Source organism: Girardinichthys multiradiatus, chromosome 7, assembly GCF_021462225.1.
Source record: "Girardinichthys multiradiatus isolate DD_20200921_A chromosome 7, DD_fGirMul_XY1, whole genome shotgun sequence".
NCBI classification, from domain to species: Eukaryota; Metazoa; Chordata; class Actinopteri; order Cyprinodontiformes; family Goodeidae; genus Girardinichthys; species Girardinichthys multiradiatus.
Window position 1 is genome coordinate 10,012,146 of NC_061800.1, and position 18,271 is coordinate 10,030,416.

Genomic DNA, 18,271 nt, shown 5'->3' on the forward strand with positions numbered 1-18,271 from the left:
TGGAAACTGGAGATAGAGCATCTGTGTCCTCGCCCGGGTTAAGATTAAATGTAAATAGAGAGTATCCTTGATTAAATTCCTGACGTGTTATACTCAGTGGAAGATCTTTTAGATGTCGTCCTGTAGCTGTAAACAAGTTGTAATACTCTCTCACTGAATGACCTTGGTTAAAATTTGGCTGGAAGGCTTTAGCAGGAATTTGTCTGCCATCCTTACACAAAGCTAAATATTCCATATCAAAATGATTAAAGTCAAACGGATTGAGATTGCGTGTTCCTGTAAAAGCGTCATGATCCAGTAACGCAATCACCACATACTTGGGAAAGACGCCTAAGAAAAGATTCTCTTGGTTGCATACCCTTGAATTTTCAGGGATGGAATATGTTTTTACATTCACACGTGAAAGTGGATACAGAGCATTTGCTTTCATGAAAGCTGAAGCGTGCCCCAGTCGTACAGCTGGAGAGACAGTAACCTTTTTGATAAAAAGAGACGCTCCTAATATCCTGAGTTTGTAAGTGGAGTCTCTTGCGGCCATGAGACAAAAGGCATCGTTGGCTCTTGTAAGTTTAATTTTAAGGTCAACAGAGTTTAAAAGAAGTCTCTCGCAGAAAAATATGTCTGCATGCAGGGGGCCTAGATGTACCTCCCTGGAATTTGCCGTAAAGCCTGCTCTGCTGTTAAGACCTTGGTTAGGACCGTTAGTTGTAACAATAGAGTTCAGAGCACCTGCAGTGTCTTTATAAAAAAGACCAGAGCTAAACTGGGTTTTTAAAGAATCCTCAGAAAAGTTTAACAATGTCTCAATCATGGCTCTATATGGATGTGTAGCGCTGGATTGTGAAATCATTCGATCTCCGAGAGTGACGTCACACTGACTGAAGATGGTGTTTAACGGGTAGTTGATGAGCCCTACAGGTGCATCATCTGGCAGGTTTGTTCCATTCTCGTTAGTAATTTTCACTCTGAGATGCAACAGCGTATCGTTGAGATCCAGATACTTTTCTCTGTCTCCCGGAATGAAAAACTCGATCGGCCCTCCATCAGTGATTGCTGATAAAGGCTGGATCTCGGTGTAAATTTTATCTTCGATCGATAGCTGTCATCGGGGCAGAAAATAAGTCCAACTCTGCCAGCGTGCACTCTGATGATTTGTTATGTAAAAGAGCCATCATTTAAATATATCAAAACTTGCGGATGACTTCCTTCCTCTTCGTTTGTCAGCTGCGACTGATCTCCTTTTTCGCGTTTGTCGTTGTTTTTTAACCGTCCTTAAACGATCACCAGGGGGTCTTGTTCTGGGTCTTTTGGATAAAACCATAATTCCTGAACCTTCTTGACCGTCGGTGTGTGTAGAACCACTCATTTTACTCACGGCTCTACCGATGACATCCGAAGCGATATTTGATGCAGCCGTTTTAAGATGGGGTTTTGCAATTGCAAATCCTTTTTTAACCAGAGGGGATACGAAGCGGAATAATTTTGAAAATAATGACCAATTCCGCGTCCGTACATGACCGGGGCCCCATAAAACCCTGGCAGATTACCGCCTGATTGACTTACATAGTAATTTACAAAGCGATTTGGATCACGTCTCAGACTTAGCTGTGCCATGTTCTCTCTTGCCTGCTTGATGCAGTGTTGAATGACCAGCGTAATATGAATGATAACCAATCAATCTTAGAGGTTATATACATATCTCTGGAATAGTTTATACAAATAAAATTTATCTCAGGCTACGTTGTGATATCACCGGTCTGAAGTGTAGTCTTATGACGGTCTTTCCATAGACGAAATTTACAGGAACGTTTTGGTCCGATTTAATTTCTATATTGATATTTTCAATATGTCTTCTGGAGACTGGAAGGTAGTGGGCGGGGTTAAACGTCTGAGTAATCATATCACTGAATGTGCCTTGTACTTTGACGGTCCGCAGTAAAGGTGCAAAAGTGTCGCCTACTATTTGAGGGCTGACCACGTCGCTGTAACAGTATAGGTGATAGAAACCAGCCTTTATATCCGCCGGAAAAGGAGCCAGTTTTGGTTCAGAAACATGAATCCATTCCCCTGGTTTCACGCCCATCATATAAGCTAGAGTGCTGAAGAAGCGTATTTCATACGGACTGTTTGCTTGAAATGCAAATCTCTTTTGAACTTTGCTGAATTTAATGCGTAAACCCGATTTCAATTTTTTGAAAAACATTTCCATCTCTGTCTCGAGTTGAATAACGCTGTTATAGTAGCCACTTCTGATCCTTTGCGTATTGATCTCCACATCACCAACCTTCCTCCATTCAAAGTAGGCATCATAATCCGGTAAATTATGCCATGTATGAGGATATGAAATCTCGGCTAATGCAACCATCCATTGGCCTTCTAAATCAATATGTTGAGCTAAATTTACACGGAAACTTGAACTGGTATTATTTTTAAACACTTCCATGCTAGCATTAGATGGAAGAGTAACGTAAAAGCCATCATCCTCTACCTGACGGTTCATGATGCTGTGTCAACTGTGAGGTTTAGTGCAAACCTTTTTTATACGTTTCGAAGTTCATCAAACTTGATCCAACTGTTGAATTTCTCAGGCCAGTTTTTCCAGCTTACAAAAACCTGTTTGACTCCCTTGACCGTACGTCGTTTTAATATTTTTTCCACTTGATACATCTTGTCGTTAAATATTTTTACTTTTTGAAGTTCCTCAGCGTAAAAGGAACCCTCGATAGGTTCTCCATCCAAATCTTTGAGTTTGTATACAGGAGGAGAACGGGGTATCCGGTCATACACTGTAAACACTTCATCCGTAAAACTCTGTTCGTATTTTTTGTCAAACACTCCACGGACCTTGGATATTCTGACAAGATCCCCTTGTTTAAACGTTGTCACTGAGTCCTTGCAATATCTGTTGGACTTGACATCATACAGATTCTGAAACACTTGAAAGGCATTTTCTGGGGTCACTTCCATAGGGCTCATTTTAATGCTGGAGTGGTAGGAATGGTTGTAGCTTCTAGCTAGGTTTTGCAGTACATCGACGTACCGCCGGGTATTGTTAGCTGTAAAATATCTCCACATCCTTGTTTTTAATGTGCGGTTAAATCTCTCGACCGCTGAAGCTTTTGCTTCACTCGCTGTGGCAAAATGTTCAATACCGTGTTTCTCCATTAAAACCTTAAATTTCTTGTTAAAAAATTCTTTACCGGCATCAGTCTGAAGTTTTTTGGGGATCTGACTTTCTGTAAAAACTGATTCAAATGCCTTCACCACCTCAGCGGCTGTTTTCCTCTTCAAAACTCGTACATACGCCCTTTTTGAAAAGATGTCAATGACTGTTAATAAATAATTATAACCATCATTTTCCATGGCCAGAGCTTGCATGTCACAGAGATCAGCCTGGAGCTGCCTCAATGGTCTGGTGACAAAAACTCTGTTTCTCGGGAACTTTATTCTTGCAGGTTTATGTAGAGTATAGGCATCTTCTCCTGATAAAAAATCTTTAACTTTTTCAACCGCAACCTTCTTTCCCGTTTCATCTTGCATAACCCTCCTCAGCCTATCTACACCCCCAAAACTTCCCGGATTTGAAGGGCTATAATATACTTTCTTCATCAGCCGTCTTCCTGCCATCTCTGCCTTATGCTCACTCTGCCGATTACTTGTTAAATAATGAGAAAAAACACACAGGAGGGTAGATTTATCTTTATTTTTTTTTATTTTATTTTTGTATTTAATATAAACAAAAAACAACCAGAAAACAAAATCAGATAAAATGCAGATGAATTCAAACACTACTAGCTTTTTAAACAACACTTTTGGGAAAGGTTACTATGTTCCTACTTTAATTGTATTTAATAGTAAAAAGAAAAAAGAAGAAAAATCATATAATGCAGATTAACTAAAGTACTGGAATACTAAAAAAAAATTAATGATACAACAACAAGTCATCAAACATGTGAGATCAGTTTGTCAGTCCATAGCACTCTGAAACAGAGTTAAGTTGTTTGAGATGTTTCTCATCGAGCATGCGATCATAAACGTGCGCTATTGCACTGTGGATGCCTTGTACCGATTTCAGTTCATATAAAACCGTCTTGGCAATCGTCTTCACTCTGAAGTCATCCGCTTGTATGCTTCGAAGTACCAGAAGATTCTGAATAGCAGGAATGAGTTTGGGGGTTACGAGTCGTCATACGATGCGTTGAAAGTTGACTTGGTAATAATCCTCCCCCAGTACCTCCAGGCAATGGTGTTGACGCTGGCTTGGGTGGTTCGTTATACATCCATAGCAGGTTTCTCTGAGATAGTTCAAAGAGGTTATGTTGAATAAATGAAGTATCGCTGTTTTCACCGTATTGATGAGGGTGGTTGAGAACCAACCGTCAATTTCGTCCTCCTGGTTACTCTCATCCTCTGCTGAAGGCTGAGGGTCCTCCATCGGTCCCAGGGTTTGTGTAGGGGCTTTGGTAGAGGGTGAGTAGCCGGTGGCTACCTCCTCCTCCACGACCACCTTCATGTCTTCAGGCAGGACATTCGCGTCTACAGACTCAGCCATGAATAGCGGTGATGGTGAGCAGAGGTCTGGAGAAAGCGGTAGATATTTCATGTTGTATCCTGTAGGTGATGCAGGACTGAAGTGGTTCTCTGAGAATGAGGATGTTGAGGTGGATGGTGAGAAGAGGTCAGGGGAAGGCGGATGATATGGTCCAATGTTGAAGCTTTCGTCGTGCTCAGGAGAGAAGTGGATCTCTGCTCGGTGGTTGTAGAGATCCCTGTATGGTGTCGGTCCACTCATTCTCATGATACGATTCTCAGTGTCTGTGAGCTTGCAGTTATCCCCCCGTATATATATCATAGGAAGGGGCGTGTCCTCAGAAGAGGGTTCGTTCTAAACGTAAAACAGGAAACGTCAGCGTTTTTTTCACTGACATGACATCGATCCAACTTCGTGACTTTTGGAAAAGGTCGGAAAGACGATGTCCAATTTCACTCATCTTCTCTGCCCAAGCTTCAAACGGCAGAGCCAGCATTGTCTTGAATACACCGCAGTCTTGATTGAAAGCCTCCAACACAAACAGATCTGAGGGACTCGTCCGGTTGTTCCTGCGTCTGCTTGCCCGAAAAGACCAGCGGCCATTTGCTGTGGTTTTTGACCCCCACACTGCGCTAAAGAGAGGTTCTCTCTCAGCTATTTCAACATCGGATGGTATATGAAACATTCTCGCCCGTTTTACAGGTCGAGGAGACAGTTCATTTTCTTCTTCTTCTTCTTCCTCCCTCTCCTGCCTTGAGACTGTTTCAGGGCTCTCATTAAGGTGCGGGATTGCAAGCTTTAACACAGCCCAGTCGCTGTGGGTGAGTGTACACAGAGCCAGTGATCCATTAAATGCTTCATCTTGATCCAATTGATACAGGCAAGGCTCTCCTATTTCATACATGAAAATATAACCCCAGCTGCCAACCAGGCCATATGGCTCCAAAGACCATTCTTCCTGCAGAGTGTCGAACGGGGGTCTTTGTACCCTGCAGATGTAGTATGTTGATTTCTTAGGAGCATTCAATTCACGGGATGAATACTGGTAGACGGTCACTGGGGTTTCGTACAGAACTGACATACCTCTTGGCCGAACCGAGGTCTGATTTTCAACCATGGTTGTTGAAGTTGATGTTGGATCCTCATCATCGGTAGAGTATGTCACGACGGGAATTCCGATAGGTATCTCCGTTGAGGAAGTATATGATGCAGTTGCTTGTTCATCATCATCATCTTGGCACGCGTTGCGTTTCTCCTCCGCTTGACGATAAACTCTCTTAACTCTAGCCATTGTTGAACGGGTGTTCTTTTTTTCCAACGAATGCTGCATGTAAAGTGCAGAGTTTTATCTCTGTATTTAAAGTGAACACTAAGGCATGCCCTATTGTTTTCATTGGGTTATTCAAGGTTTAACGATGCTTACAAACACACCCCCTCTATTTTTAATTGGTGCTGATGCCAAACAGTTTCCGATAATACCATATTTGTCTTGTTCTATTTATAACAAACACACCCCTGTGTTTTAATTGACTCATTTAAGGTATTGCCCCTAATGACAACAACCAATCAGCCACCACGGTTACGCCCCCTTGGACAAACCACCTGCTTGACCACGTGACCTCCTGCCCACATGGCAACCACATGGCGCCCATATGGCGCCCACCGGAAATCCCGCCCTCACCGGAAGTCCCACCCACCTGTCAAAAAGTTTGATGAAAGGGTGTACTTAAATTCTCTCTCATAGAAGTGGAAAGCAATTTCACATCTTCTAAGTATGGAACCTAGAGGCAATCGATACAATGAAAAAAGCTGTGGCCCTAAAATTCAGCCTTGTGGGACCCCACACTTTAATGGAGTGCAAGAGGATTTTAAGTCTAAAATGTTTACACAGAAAGACCTATCAGACCAATATGTTCTGAACCAGTCAAGTGCTGTGCTCTGAATGCCCACTAAGTAATTTAAACATGATATTAAAATGTTGTGGTCCACAGTGTCAAAGGCAGCAGATAGGTCCAGCAGAACCAAAACAGTATGGTCACATGCCAAAAAGATATAATTAATGACTCTTCCTAACGCTAATTCGGTAAAATGGTGGGCTTCTTAAGATTTCCAGGATGCAGTTTTCATCCAAGAATAATTGTAGTTGACCAAATTCAATCTTCTCTGAAATTTCCGAGACAAATGGCAGCTTAGAAATCGGTCTGTAATTAGCCAACACAGAGGGATTTAGACCAGGTTTATTAAGAAGAGGCTGAACTACTGCGATTTTAAGTTTGGCAGGGACAGCACCAGATAACAAACTGGGATTTGTAATGTTATAAACACTTTGTGCAATACTGGGAAAGATCTCTTTAAAGAATCATGAAGAAACCGGATCCTGTAGGGAGCCCGATAGCTTAAGATGCCTGACAACATCATCTAAAAACAAAGTGTGTCACAGACTTAAAATCATTAAAGCAGCAGAGCAAGGGGGTTGGACAGAAGGGTCAGAGTCAGGAAATATAATAAAGGCCCTGGTGGCGGCAACCTTTTCAATGAAAAACAGTAAGAAATGTTTACATAATTCAGGCGACACTTTCAAACAAGCCCTCTTAGAAGTGGAAAAAACAGAGTCAATGTGTTAAATATTACACAAGGGTTTTGTCTGTTGGATTGCACATTTCATTTTCATGTTCTTTTCGCCTCTTTAATGGTATTCTGTACTGACGGCGGCAGTCTTTCATGATTTCATAAAAGACAAAATTGTTGGTACCCCTCGATTAATGAAAGAAAAACCCACAATGGTCACATAAATAATTTGAATCTGACAAAGGTAATAATGAATACAAATTCTATGAAAATAAACAAATGAAAGTCAGACATTGCTTTTGAAACATGCTTCAACAGAATTATTTTAAAAATAAATTCATGAAACAGGCCTGGACAAAAATGATGGTACCCTTAACTTAATACTTTGTTGCAGAACCTTTTGAGGCAATCGCTGCAATTAAACGATTCCTATATTGTAAAATGTTTGTCTCCCATATATATGTATATATATATATATATATATATATATATATATATATATATATATATTTGAGTAGGGACTGGTGGAAAAGTGGCATAAGAGAGAAGGAATATGATCTTCAAATAAGGTTGTTTAAATTAAAAGTTATTTATCATTGTTATTGGGCCCCAAGTAAAGTAAAAATGCAAAGAAAATAGTTTTTAAAAGCTTTCTTCTTTGTGTGGGTATTAAAGGCTTTATAAATCCTGCCTGAGTTGGTTCAAAAATATAATTAGCTGACTAAAAAGCAGCTTAGAACAGCACAAATATTTGTCAGAACTAAATTAAAAAGTGCAAAACCAACACCAACATTTATTTTCATGCATTGCGTTCATAGATTTATTTGCATTACTATAAATGTTATTGTTTCATGTATGAGACTTCAGGGAACAGCAGAGTGCTTGGTTTCTCTCTGTTTATTGCAATCATTTCATCCTTTGGGAAAGGAGAATGATGGAACCATGGGACTACAAACCCTGTCAAGTTGGGAAGAGGATATATATAGCAAATATAGAGCAAGAGATAAAAAATCCTGACATAAATTTGAGATCACATTAAACCGTTAGAACCTTCCTCCTTATTTTTCTGTTTCTCATTTTCAAATCGACTTTTTTGCTTTTTTCTTTACTTGTTCTGTTTACTACAACGTTGTCTATTACTTCTTTTGATTCATATTCTTGACCCTAGTTTTCCTTTTATCTCCTTATATTCCTGACATGTGACATTTATCCTCATGGCACACTTTTAGCATGTTTTCCCATTTCTGTCTCTTCCTACGTTCTCCCTGGTTTACAATTAATCCCCTCATCTGCCTACACAAATCTCTAAAGCGATTTGCAAGCGATCCTTCATTTACTCTATGGGTACCAAAACCACTTCAAAATATACTGTCTATAGCCAATAGCAGCATCATTTTACTGTCTTAGTTCACACAAGCTGTTTGGACAACTTCTCCTTATAGTTCAACTGTTTTTAGCAACATTTTTCAGAGTGAATGAATCTGCCTCTGTCATATTTGTGGTGCAATTAACCTGTTGGAGAGGAGAATATTCATTCACCTGAATAATTTATTGCTCAAACAGGAACAAGCCTAAAAAAAGAAGGTGCAAATGTGTGTTTAAAGGGTAATGATGGCATGATATAGCTGTGTGTATATGCAGTAATAGGTACACCAATCAGTGCAGTCATGCTGACTGACATTTCCACCACCATCATTTGCACACACACAAAGGTGGAAAAATTTCAACGTGCAACGCACCTAGAAGATGAGAAATTCAGAGCTTTAATGATCTCTTACACACACACACACACACACACACACACACATACACACACCTACATACCAACACGTAATTAATGCAAAGTGTGCAACCACTGGAGAAGTGAGAAGGACAGACATGAAAAACAAGGTAAGTCAGATTTGTGCATATTCTAGTGACATTTATTAGGATTTACGATTTTTAAGATTTTAATATATTTTATTTGTGGATATTAATCATTAATAGCTGTTACTACTAGATAATTTACGGGTTGTATAAATGCTTATAAAAAACTGTGTAATTAGATATTTCACAAAGAGTTACAGGAATTTACACTGTTTCACAAGTTACAGCATATGTCATTGTGCAAAATATGAATGTTTTAATGTGAACAAAATGTCTGAAAGGTGTACATGTCTCATTTCATCCAGAGCAGGACCCTCACCCAGGTCACAGTTGGATCCTCACTCAGGCCAAAGCAGGACTCTTCCCATGGCCAAAGCAGGAATGGGACAGATAACATACAAGCATCACGATTTTTGTCTTTTTCATTTTAAGTGGGTCAAATCACTTAAAATACAGGTCCTTCTCAAAATATTAGCATATTGTGAAAAAGTTCATTATTTTCCATAATGTAATGATGAAAATTTAACATTCATATATTTTAGATTCATTGCACACTAACTGAAATATTTCAGGTCTTTTATTGTCTTAATACGGATGATTTTGGCATACAGCTCATGAAAACCCAAAATTCCTATCTCACAAAATTAGCATATCATTAAAAGGGTCTCTAAACGAGCTATGAACCTAATCATCTGAATCAACAAGTTAACTCTAAACACCTGCAAAAGATTCCTGAGGCCTTTAAAACTTCCAGCCTGGTTCATCACTCAAAACCCCAATCATGGGTAAGACTGCCGACCTGACTGCTGTCCAGAAGGCCACTATTGACACCCTCAAGCAAGAAGGTAAGACACAGAAAGAAATTTCTGAACGAATAGGCTGTTCCCAGAGTGCTGTATCAAGGCACCTCAGTGGGAAGTCTGTGGGAAGGAAAAAGTGTGGCAGAAAACGCTGCACAAAGAGAAGAGGTGACCAGACCCTGAGGAAGATTGTGGAGAAGGGCCGATTCCAGACCTTGGGGGACCTGCGGAAGCAGTGGACTGAGTCTGGAGTAGAAACATCCAGAGCCACTGTGCACAGGCGTGTGCAGGAAATGGGCTACAGGCGCCGCATTCCCCAGGTCAAAGCCACTTTTGAACCAGAAACAGCAGCAGAAGCGCCTGACCTGGGCTACAGAGAAGCAGCACTGGACTGTTGCTCAGTGGTCCAAAGTACTTTTTTCGGATGAAAGCAAATTCTGCATGTCATTCGGAAATCAAGGTGCCAGAGTCTGGAGGAAGACTGGGGAGAAGGAAATGCCAAAATGCCAGAAGTCCAGTGTCAAGTACCCACAGTCAGTGATGGTCTGGGGTGCCGTGTTAGCTGCTGGTGTTGGTCCACTGTGTTTTATCAAGGGCAGGGTCAATGCAGCTAGCTATCAGGAGATTTTGGAGCACTTCATGCTTCCATCTGCTGAAAAGCTTTATGGAGATGAAGATTTCATTTTTCAGCACAACCTGGCACCTGCTCACAGTGCCAAAACCACTGGTAAATGGTTTACTGACCATGGTATCACTGTGCTCAATTGGCCTGCCAACTCTCCTGACCTGAACCCCATAGATAATCTGTGGGATATTGTGAAGAGAACATTGAGAGACTCAAGACCCAACACTCTGGATGAGCTAAAGGCCACTATCGAAGCATCCTGGGCCTCCATAAGACCTCAGCAGTGCCACAGGCTGATTGCCTCCATGCCACGCCGCATTGAAGCAGTCATTTCTGCCGAAGGATTCCCGACCAAGTATTGAGTGCACAACTGTACATGATTATTTTAAGGTTGACCTTTTTTGTATTAAAAACACTTTCCTTTTATTGATCGGATGAAATATGCTAATTTTGTGAGATAGGAATTTTGGGTTTTCATGAGCTGTATGCCACAATCATCCGTATTAAGACAATAAAAGACCTGAAATATTTCAGTTAGTGTGCAATGAATCTAAAATATATGAATGTTAAATTTTCATCATGACATTATGGAAAATAATGCTATCCTGCAAGAAGAATGGCTTAAAATCCCTCTGACCACTGTGCAGGACTTGTATATGTCATTCCCAAGACGCATTGATGCTGTATTGGCCGCAAAAGAAGGCCCTACACCATACTAATAAATTATTGTGGACTAAAACCAGGTGTTTCAGTTTCATTGTCCAACCCCTGTATGTATCTTTGACTATACATTCATTGCAAACATTTGTATGAGTGTGAAACAGGTGCACAAGTTGACCATTCAAGCTGTGACTTGTGACAACACTATGCTCCAAGTGTTACAATGCTACTCCTTTCTTTAGGGATATATTGTGATTTTAGCATTAATTCTTCACCTTCCTTTGGGAGGAACTGGTGATTAGACACTATTCTTAACTTTAAAACGAGCACCGCTACATGTAATGTTTGTCTGCTTGCTGCTAAATACCCCAGTTAAAAACAAAGGGAGAGTAACTAGTTATGTTTCATGTTATTTTGCTGAATTACAACAACACAGTACAGCTCAAAAACACCGCTTATCACCAGAGATTTCACATACACTACATGAGAGCGCATGCGCGCTTACCTCCAAAACAGAACGGTTGCCAAGGAGATTGGTACGTTCGATTTAGCAGACTGGGAGATTTTACACAGGTGGTGCACAGACATAAAAACCCGCAGCTTGCATTAGGACAGAATGAACAATAAATCACTTACCATCTACAGACTTTTAAATAAAAACCTCGAAAACAACTGAAGTGTAAAATTTTTAATTTAAATGAAATCAAAACTTGACCACAATGCAGAGAACAATAACTTCTTTGTTCAAAAGAAAAGACGGAAACTTAAGAAAGGTTATGCATCAAAAAACGGTTATCTTTGTTTCAATTGAAAAAAAACAAAAAACAAAAAAAAAAAATATATATATATATATATATATATATATATATATATATATATATGTATATATATATTCTACATTGTCAAGTGATTCTGATTTCTGCCTTATACAGACAGCCTTCAGTAAAGTAAAGTATTGATACATTTTAATTAGTTTGAGTTTGGACTTTGCTGAGAGAGAGAGATCTCGAGGATGACACCAATGAGAGTAACAATTAACACACACATTATACATTATATATGTATATATATATATATATATATATATATACAGTACAGACCAAATGTTTGGACACACCTTCTCATTCAAAGAGTTTCTTTATTTTCCTGACTATGAATATTGTAGCTCCACACTGAAGGCATCAAAACTATGAATGAACACGTGTGGAATTATATACTGAACAAAAAATGTGAAACAACTGAACATATGTATTATATTCTAGGTTCTTCAAAGTAGCCACATTATGCTTTGATTACTGCTCCGCACACTCTTGGCATTCTGTTGATGAGCTTCAAGAGGTAGTCACCTGAAATGGTTTTCACTTCACACATGTGCCCTGTCAGGTTTAATAAGTGGGATTTTAAGCCTTATAAATGGGGGTGGGACCATCAGCTGTGTTGTGCAGGAGGTGGATACAGTACACAACTGATAGTCCTACTGAATAGACTGTTAGAATTTGTATTATGGCAAGAAATAAGCAGCTAAGTAAAGGAAAACAAGTGGCCATCATTACTTTAAGAAATGAAGGTCAGTCAGTCCAAACAATTGGGAAAACTTTGAAAGTGTCCCCAAGTGCAGTCGCAAAAACCATCAAGCGCTACAAAGAAACTATATACAGGGGTCGGACAATGAAACTGAAACACCTGGTTTTAGACCACAATAATTTATTAGTATGGTGTAGGGCCTTCTTTTGCGGCCAATACAGCATCAATTCGTCTTGAGAATGACATATACAAGTCCTGCACAGTGGTCAGAGGGATTTTAAGCCATTCTTCATGCAGGACAGTGGCCAGGTCACTACATGATACTGGTGGAGGAACACGTTTCCTGACTCGCTCCTCCTAAACACCCCAAAGTGGCTCAATAATATTTAGATCTGGTGACTGTGCAGGCCATGGGAGATGTTCAACTTCACTTTTATGTTCATCAAACCAATCTTTTACCAGTCTTGCTGTGTGTATTGGTGCACCACCTTCAGGATACAATGTTTGAACCATTGGATGCACATGGTCCTCAAGAATGGTTCGGTAGTCCTTGGCAGTGACGCGCCCATCTAGCACAAGTATTGGGCCAAGGGAATGCCATGATATGGCAACCCAAACCATCACTGCTCCACCCCCATGCTTCACTCTGGGCATGCAACAGTCAGGGTGGTATGCTTCTTTGGGGCTTCTCCACACCGTAACTCTCCCGGATGTGGGGAAAACAGTAAAGGTGGACACATCAGAGAACAATACATGTTTCACATTGTCCACAGCCCAAGATTTGTGCTCCTTGCACCATTGAAACCGACGTTTGGCATTGGCATGAGTGACCAAAGGTTTGGCTATAGCAGCCCGGCCATGTATATTGACCCTGTGGAGCTCCCGACAGACAGTTCTGGTGGAAACAGGAGAGTTGAGGTGCACATTTAATTCTGCCGTGATTTGGGCAGCCGTGGTTTTATGTTTTTTGGATACAATCCAGGTTAGCACCCAAACATCCCTTTCAGACAGCTTCCTCTCGCGTCCACAGTTAATCCTGTTGGATGTGGTTCGTCCTTCTGGGTGGTATTCTGACATTACCCTGGATACCGTGGCTCTTGATACATCACAAAGACTTGCTGTCTTGGTCACAGATGCGCCAGCAAGACGTGCACCAACAATTTGTCTTCTTTTGAACTCTGGTATGTCACCCATAATATTGTGTGCATTTCAATATTTTGAGCAAAACTGTGCTCTTACCCTGCTAATTGAACCTTCACACTCTGCTCTTACTGGTGCAATGTGCAATCAATGAAGACTGGCTACCAGGCTGGTCCAATTTAGCCATGAAACCTCCCACACTAAAATGACAGGTGTTTCAGTTTAATTGTCCAACCCCTGTATATATATATGTGTGTGTATGTATGTATATATATATAATATATATATATATATATATATATATTATATATATATATATATATATATATATATAGTTTCACTGGTGGCATATATATATATATATATATATATATATATATGCCACCAGTGCCTCCCCAGGCCCCACTCTAGCTCCGCCCCTAAGTACAGGCAAGAATTTAAAACTACTTTAACCCTTGCCTGAAACACAGCAACAGGACATGTACATAAAAAAGTCCTGATCTTAATCTAATGGACAATTTTCAATCCTGTTCCCAATTACGCACTACTCTGAGTTGATCTGTCAGACATAATCCCAATAAATACATAGAAGTCTTTGGTTGTAATGTGACAAAATGTGAAGAGCATCTAGATGAATAAATACTTTTTCATAGCACTGTTAATCATAATTTGAATTAAAATATAAACAGCTTTGGTGGGACTGGTGACTGTAATGAAGCAGCACACTTTGGGTTCTTTTCCTGTTTTAAAATCATGACCTTTTAGTCAGTCAGTAATATTTTACTTGGTCCAAAATGGATAAACTCTGTGTTCACTGATAACAGAGCTGACACTGTGTGGCAAGCATCCATGACATCCTGAAAACACCCAGTCAGCAAACAAATGTGCATAGATTCAGTCTGTGTAGGCGTTCTTATAGATTTTAGCCTTTTAGTTCTGTTGATTTTCAGCTTTTTCCACAAACAGCATGCAACTCTTTTTAGTTTTTATGAAGAAAATAATAGCTTAAACATTTATGAAGCTTTTGTTTCAGTTCCTACATATAGTGGTAACTCAAACTGCATGCAAAATTGCAATTTTATTGGAAGATCCATTAGGTTGAATTTTGACAATGATGAACCCTGTGAGTTTCCCAAGGCAACGATTTTGAGTGTGCCATAGAATAGGAGCAGCAGATACCAAAATAAACCTAACGCTATGTTGGCAGGAGATTATATCACAAAATTGATCCTAAGTATTTGACTCATTTACTGACTCTTGATCCTTCGCCTGCTGCCTTTTCCCCTTGGAGATCTAAGCAGGATTATACAGGTCCTTCTCAAAATATTAGCATATTGTGATAAAGTTCTTTATTTTCCATAATGTAATGATGAAAATTTAACATTCATATATTTTAGATTCATTGCACACTAACTGAAATATTTCAGGTCTTTTATTGTCTTAATACGGATGATTGTGGCATACAGCTCATGAAACCCAAAATTCCTATCTCACAAAATTAGCATATTTCATCGGACCAATAAAAGGAAAGTGTTTTTAATACAAAAAAGGTCAACCTTAAAATAATCATGTACAGTTGTGCACTCAATACTTGGTCAGGAATCCTTCGGCAGAAATGACTGCTTCAATGCGGCGTGGCATGGAGGCAATCAGCCTGTGGCACTGCTGAGGTCTTATGGAGGCCCAGGATGCTTCGATAGCGGCCTTTAGCTCATCCAGAGTGTTGGGTCTTGAGTCTCTCAATGTTCTCTTCACAATATCCCACAGATTCTCTATGGGGTTCAGGTCAGGAGAGTTGGCAGGCCAATTGAGCACAGTGATACCATGGTCAGTAAACCATTTACCAGTGGTTTAGGCACTGTGAGCAGGTGCCAGGTTGTGCTGAAAAATGAAATCTTCAAGAGAATTTAAGTGCACCCTTCCATCAAACATTTTGACAGGTGGGCGGGACTTCCGGTGAGGGCGGGACTTCCGGTGAGGGGCATATGGGCGCCATGTGGTTGCCATGTGGGCAGGGGGGGTGTGTCCAAGGGGCGTAACAGTGGATGTTGATTGGTTGTCGTCATTAGGGGCGATACCTTAAATGAGTCAATTAAAACACAGGGGTGTGTTTAAGGGTGTTACGGGGAAGGCCTTAAATGAGCCAATTAAAACACACAGGGGTGTGTTTAAGGGTGTTATTAATAATCTGTATGTTTTTTTCAGGCGTTAATACATCTAAAAAACAAAACAACAAAAAAAAGACATGCATCCTTTTATATTTTTAAAGGTATAATCAACTTAATGTTGACCTATCACATGAAATCCTAATAAAGGAACTGTGTAACCTGACAGAATTGTAAGTTAATTTTTGCTTTACAGCAGGACCTATTTGTTGAATATATGAGCCAGTCTAAATCCGTTCAAAATAGAAAAGACCTAAAAAAGTAAATAAAAAAAAATTGTGCTTCACTACATCGATGGAACGAGAAAAACCTTCAGCTTCTGCGTCAACATACTGGAAAAGCAGCTGAAAATAGGTAAGACGAATATCAGATTAACAGAAAAAAAAAAAGAACATCAGTATACTGTTTCCAAGTTACAAATTGACTAGCAATGATGTGTTTGTTTTTGAATCATGAGAGACTCCATTTTAGGAAAAAGGAATGATAATTTAAGTTACCTGTAGCTTTTCTAAAAAACATTTTTACTTTTTCATCTTAGAGTTACAGGGGGTTACAACTGTTAGGGGCAATGTCAGGAAAGGGGCAGTTACGTCTGTTTCTTAGATAACATATCACCTTTGAACTCAAGAAGGGTTTTGGTCTTAAAAACATAGGCAGCTGAAATAGGTAAGACGAATATCAGATTAACAGAAAAAAAAAAGAACATCAGTATACTGTTTCCAAGTTACAAATTGACTACCAATGATGTGTTTGTTTTTGAATCATGAGAGACTCCATTTTAGGAAAAAGGAATGATAATTTAAGTTACCTGTAGCTTTTCTAAAAAACATTTTTACTTTTTCATCTTAGAGTTACAGGGGGTTACAACTGTTAGGGGCGATGTCAGGAAGGGGCAGTTACGTCTGTTTCTTAGATAACATATCACCTTTGAACTCAAGAAGGGTTTTGGTCTTAAAAACATAGTCTTTGCAGTTGAGATAACACTGTCATGTTCTGGTATAAAATACTGTGTGTAAATGTTGGGGGCTCTGTTTCACTGGCTAACCTCAGTGTCAGGGTCTTCAAATGCTGAATGTCTTTGAACCATAACACTTGTTACATTGAAAAATACCAGTACTGACAAGAAAAAATGTCGGTAAATATTTCAGGAAACCCGGAAATTGTGGCTTCTTCTTCTGATAATTCACAAAAGCACAATGACATCTTAAAACGTAAGTAAGTAAGTAAGTATCATTAAATGCATGTGAATGTTCTCAATTTTTTGTTTATATATATTTTTTATATATATATATATATATATATATATATTTTTTTTTTTTTTTTGTTTCTTTGTCATAGAACCCACCGCTGATGACCTTGATGATTTCATCTTGACACAATCAGATTATGGTAAGTAAATGTTAAATGCAATAATATATATATATATATATATATATATTATAGTTAACCCTTGACAATGTTTCAATTTATAGATTTGATGAGAGAGGTAAACCCGAATGATCAAGTTGGAGGATTTAGCGGCTGGAATAGACACTCTAAATTGAGAAGGCGAATTATCTCCAAACAAGAAAAACTCGCAACTACATCTGAACTTTCTTCTAACACAGAAATTACGACAGATTCTTTGAATACTCCTCCGCCAATTATCATCATTTCCCCTGAAGACACACCGGATAAGTTACCGGCACCTCCAGAAAGTAAGTCCTAAGAACTAACTGTTTTTCTTTGAGAGTGAATGTATTTTATTTATGTGTTATTAGAGACTTTTGTTTTAAACCTCAGATAAAACTGTTTACAGATTCGACTGAGAGCTCTGTGGAAGACATAGTTGTCGAGCAGGAGCAAGGTAAGGAAATAAAAATTAAATAAAAAAAATATATATATATATATATATATATATATATGTATTTTAAGCATAGTTCAATAAAAATGTCATATAAACCTGTTTACAGATACATCCAAAGATGCCACATTAAATCCGCCCACCAGAAGGTCGCTTTTCAAAGATCAAGACAGCTTTCAGCAGAACGGCACAGTTTCAGTCCAACAAGAAGTGAAATCTGCAGGTTTTACCGCAAAGAATCGGAGTAAGATTAAAAAAAAAACTTGTGTATTTTAAAAACTATTTTTTCGTTTTATTTATGAACGCTGTGCTGCGCAGCGTAAGATAACTTTTTATTGTCTTCTGTTTTTACAGAATATTTAACCCCGGCCAAAAGACAGCGACTCTTTGCGCTACAAAGCAGAGCAACGCTAGTGAGTGGATTAATGAACGGTACGTTTTAATTCATACATACATACTGAATTAATTTTAATTCCCCTTTTTTTTTTTTTTTTTTTTTTTTTTTTTTTTTTTTTCAGCTTTAATGTGATTATTTCAATATATATATAT

At 39.1% G+C, this 18,271-nt stretch overlaps 1 long non-coding RNA gene across 1 annotated transcript; it reads left to right on the forward strand.

The window, feature by feature from the left end:
- Positions 1–17,077: 17,077 nt before the first annotated feature.
- On the forward strand, positions 17,078–17,531 carry LOC124871033. Its single transcript, XR_007038931.1, has 3 exons — positions 17,078–17,090; positions 17,218–17,268; positions 17,352–17,531. It is a non-coding gene; the product is annotated as an uncharacterized LOC124871033 (long non-coding RNA).
- The last annotated feature ends 740 nt before the right edge of the window (positions 17,532–18,271 follow it).